Source organism: Phyllostomus hastatus, unplaced genomic scaffold (genome assembly GCF_019186645.2).
Source record: "Phyllostomus hastatus isolate PE091 unplaced genomic scaffold, TTU_PhHast_1.1 phas_contig_86, whole genome shotgun sequence".
Taxonomy (NCBI): domain Eukaryota; kingdom Metazoa; phylum Chordata; class Mammalia; order Chiroptera; family Phyllostomidae; genus Phyllostomus; species Phyllostomus hastatus.
Window position 1 is genome coordinate 64,067,422 of NW_025333977.1, and position 5,094 is coordinate 64,072,515.

At 37.8% G+C, this 5,094-nt stretch overlaps 1 pseudogene; it reads left to right on the top strand.

Annotated features, from left to right (window-relative positions):
• The first annotated feature begins 4,503 nt into the window (after positions 1-4,503).
• On the top strand, positions 4,504-4,861 carry LOC123827401 (annotated as a pseudogene).
• The last annotated feature ends 233 nt before the right edge of the window (positions 4,862-5,094 follow it).

Here is a 5,094-nt window from a genome sequence, read left to right on the forward strand (position 1 = left end):
CAGCCAGGTGATGACATTAGAAGCATTTTTAATCTGTGCCCCATGACTGAGGTAGGTTCTGTCTATCTGAGTGGCACCATCAATTATCAACAACAGTTTTGTTTCCCCCCACCCACGGGTACTCTTCAGATTGTATTTTTCATTTGGAAGCAAGGGTAATGTGGCTCCCCCCCCAAAAAAAAATTTTTGACTTGTACATTAGTGGGGTTCATAAGAAACCCCTAGCATTTACAGAAACACTTCTCATGCCAGGGAGACATTCACTTCAACCTCAATTTACTGACCAGGGTTGATATTAATGACAGAATTGACCTAGATTTCTTCCTTGCAGGATGAGGTAGAGGCCGGGCAATCTCTAATACATCTTTCTGTACCTGGCTTAATTCTTCAAGCCAAGTGGAAAAGTCAATACAAAAATTTAAGGAAAAACCATATGGCTTTCTAAGAGATGCCCTAATGATTCATGTAGGCATAGCATAGTTGAGATAAATAGTACAGTTAGCCTCATTCTTCTGCTTGAAGTCTTGTTGGAAATATCTTAAGTGCTTTATAAGACAATCTAATTAATTTGGTCCTGGTTTCTGTCAGGTAGATTTACTAGACTGTTATATTGAATACTTTTGGAAATATCTGTCATGGCAAAGACAATGCACAAAGAAGGGATGCAATTATCTGGAGACAATTCTCCATGGATATCACATGTTTTTACTAACTTTGTAAGCATAGCTTTAACTATGTTCTTTGTTTTTGTTTTTGTTTTTAACTCATGGAAGGCAGGACTGAGCTAAATGGTATCAGTCCTGTCAACTAAGAAGCCATGTTTAGAGCATGTGCAATAAAGCAATGGCACAGAGGGATGATAAAACCCCTGGAGCATGCACAGTACTGCAGTCATGGTAGATGACATGTACTTATCTGAAGGGTAACACCACCCTCTCAGAACACGTGCAGTAGAGTGACATAGACAATATACAGTACTTATCTGTAGGATGACACCACACTCTCAGCATGCACAGTAAAGCAACATAATCAACATGTGCTTATCAAGGTGGCACAAAACGTGTTAATCAAAGGTTGATGCAACACTGCATCATACAAGAGTATGAAAGCAAAGGCCTTTTTGAATAGACAGATGAGGCAGCCAAGAGAACTGAGACAACTGAGAGGAGCTGAGATGGTGGGAGAGAATCTGCTGCTCCAATCGGCCCTGCTGTAGCTGACTCTGAAGCCACGGTAGAATCTGCCTCGCAAGACGCTGACTAGCTGCCTCCCAGATGCAGACCTGACCTAAACTCTTGGACTCAGGTTTGCTAACACCCAGTTCTGTTGTGTGATATTATTGCTGACTGTTTCTGACTAATTATTATTGTTATTGGGTTATTATAGATTTGTATTGAAACTGCATTAATAAAAGCTGAGTGAATAGTATAGCTGCCTATGTTGACTCACTGTGATTGCTTTGTGCTGATGTTGCCTGTTGAGCTGGTGACCATATAGTTGGCTCAGTGCCTCTGGTCCATGACAAAGGCTGGAAGCTGACTTATATAAATGATTATAATATAGATACTTATAAAGTTAGAGTATCACTCATAACATATTTTTCAAGGATGTCTGTGCATAAAATAGTCTTAAAGACAGAGCTAGTGTGTCCCTCTCCTACAGGAAAAATGTTGAACATGGCGACTTACAGCACATTATAATAGATTGGGGTTACTTAAGCTTGGGGTTCCTCAGCTATGCTGAAAACTTACCACATATAGAGCAACCTCACTGTCATGAGTCTTGGGGGGGTAAGGGGAACTGGTACACACATGAAGCTCATCCTGCTTGTTATGATGGGAGTAACAAGTCCTTTGTCTCTGACATAAGAGTCTCATGTTTTCTTCCAGAATTCTTAACACTGTAGCAGACTAATTCATTAGCTTCCCAGTAGAGTAAAATTTTAGACCCTTTTCAATTCCTGATAATGGTCAGCATTTTCAAAGCAAATTTATGTAGTTGTCATGGAAGGCTGGGGAAATTCAGAATGAAATAAAGCCTGCATATAATTTCCATAGTTGTTCATGGTTAATGTGTGCACTTTTTACCCCTAACAGACAAATTTCCCCTCGCAGTTAAACGGAGACACATATGAGAATATAGTTCTCACTATCCAGTCCCCAAATGAGAAAAACATATACATATTTTTACTTAATTTACAACTTAATTTAGTCAGACGTGCCTTCATTTCATAAGTACATCAGAAAATTGATTTTTTTCATCCAAATATTAAGATTGCAATAACAGAGTAACAACTGTTTAGGAAATTTATTTTTAGAAGTAATTAAAGTGCGATTATAATTTTTAGTGTATTGTTCTGCCAGTTGAGCTGTACAAAACACTTGTCTGTAGTGAACCATTCATAGAATTCCAGAAGTATGTACTAGAAAAGAAAATACTACAAGCAGTATCCAGTACCATGGCAATTATACTAAACCTCATGAGTGCTGTATATTTTTGCAATGTGTACAAACATGGGATACTTTAAATTTCACTATGTGTATGCCTAGTAACAGTATGAGTATACCAGTCTATGAGTAATTAAAAGCTGTTATGCTTTAAGATAATTTATGAAATTATTTATAAAACTTTTTGCAAACTGGATCATTTCCACAATGGTTGAACATATACTTCATTCTCTGTGGAACAGACAACAGGAATATAGATTCTGGGACATTTGAGTACAAAGGCCCAAAGGGGACACAGGCCCTGGGAACAGCTGTGTTAGGGGCCTAACTTCTTGTAAATGTTAGGCCTAATTTTTACTAATTATAAACAGCACATATGGATGTAATACTAGTAAAGGCATTTCACATAAAAATATCAGTATGTTAATATATTTGGGTTCATTTAAAGTTTATAATCAGAACAACATAAGGATAAGGATTCAAAATTCCTGTGTCATTTAGTTGGCAAACATCCAAGTAAGATAATTCAGTTGTTTGCTGTTTTGGTCTCAAATGAGTTTTATAACTGATTCTTATAGTTATAAAATGGAAATATTCCGCAAATAATATTTTTAAATGTTTTAGATAATAGACACAAGCTAAGTATTTCCTTATCAATATGCCTTAATTATTATTATTAATTATTAAAATAAGTATGTATTAATTATTTTAATTAAATTTCAGCATTATAATTCCACTTCTTAAATACCTGCTGGATTATATAAAAATAATTATAATACTATAAAATCAGAATTATTAAGGCTGCTGTTAGTCACAAATTTCTGAAGGATTACTTTTCCATTACATTATAATTGAGGGTTCTTATTAAATATCAACTCTTTTCAATATGTTTCATAAATTTTGAAATGTAAATTATATGTCACCAAATGTTATTGCATATGTTTAAAATAGACTTTGTAAGGTAGAATTCAGCTTTCAGCTTCACTTGATTAATGAGTATCTGTTTATAAAGTCAATAGTTCAATGGCTCCATCATTTTTAACCTAATGATAGATAAGTCTATTGAGTTATTGAATTTCCTGTAAGAAAAACATAATAAGAGGATGGAGGAAGAGAAGGAAGGAGACAGGGAGAGAGGGAGGGAAAGAAGGGATGGAAGAAAAGAGAGGGAGGGAAGAGAAAAAGAGAGAGATCGAGGGAAGGAGGGAGGAAGGCAGGGAGGAAGGCAGGAAGGAAGGCAGGAGAAGAGAAAAAAGAAGGAAGAAAGGGAAGTGAAGAGAAAGAAAGGAAGGGAAAGGAAAAAGAGGGGAAAGGGAAGGAGAGAGGGAAGAAAGAGGAAGGAAAGAAGGGTGAAATGGGTTAAAGAAAAACAAAAATGGAATAAGCAGTCATCTAACAACTGGGGCATATTATTTAATATTTACCCTTTTAGTTCACTAAATGATAACTACAATCAGGCTAAAAATAACCCACTTTCCATCAGGAAACAATTTAGTTAAGCATAAATGTTTAACTTTATGTTTAATTTCTCAAGTCCACATTTCTGAATGGCATGAAGTTCAGACATGTGGATAATCAAGGGAAAGGATTTCCCCAATAAAAATATGAAGAGAACTTGAATATATTCCAAAGAACTATTGTTCATGGAACCTGAGTGTTTGATTTAAATTCCTTGCAATTATTAAAAATTAAGTTATAGTATTTATGATCCTGATTTTGACATTCAGACATACAAGAAAGAAAACAACCTTCCCACACCTTGAAAGAAAATATTTCTTGCCCTGGCTGGTGTGGCTCACTGGCTTGAGTGCTGGCCTGGGAACTGAAAGGTTGCTGGTTAAACCCCAGCCAGGTCACGTGATTGGGGCCTGTGAGAGGAAACCAATCAATGTTTCACACACATCAATGTTTTTCTCCTTCCCTTTTTCCCTTCCTTTCCCTCTAAACAATAAATAAAATATTTGTTAAAAAATATTTTTCTTGCTCTCTCTCTTCAACAAAGCAGAGGAGCAGCCTTCCAGCATATACACAGATACAGATTTCTGACTGCAAAGAGATGCTTGTCCTGACTGACAAGACCATCACCCTCAAGGCTGAGCCCCGTAACACCACTGAGAAGGTCAAAGCTAAAATCCGAGATAAGGAGGACCTCCCACCTGACCAGCACCATCTGACTTTTGTGGGCAAACAACTGGAGGATGTCCACACTCTCTCGGACTATGTTATTCAGAGAGGGCACCCTACACTTGGTGCTTCGTCTACAGGTTGCCACCGTTAAGCCCTCCCTAGGTCAGCTCGCCTACAAGTACAACTGTGACAAGGTGATCTGTCGAGTGTTACACCCACCTGCACCCCTGTGCTGTCAACAAATGGGCCACACCAACAACCTGCACCCCAATAAGAAGGTCGAATAAGGCCTCTCCACCACTTCCTTGGGCCTGCAGGCCAATCTTCTGCCTGAACCCCATGGCCTTGAGGACTCAATAGTTTCTCTTTTGTTGACTGGAGCAAAAAAGGGAAGGTGGAGAGAGAGAGAGAGGAAAAGAGGGAGGGTAGAAAGGGGAGGGAGGGAGAAGGGAAGAAGGGAAATCATTTCTTCCTCTCAACTTTTATGTCAGAGAAATTCTGTACCCTTTTTGTGGTTTCC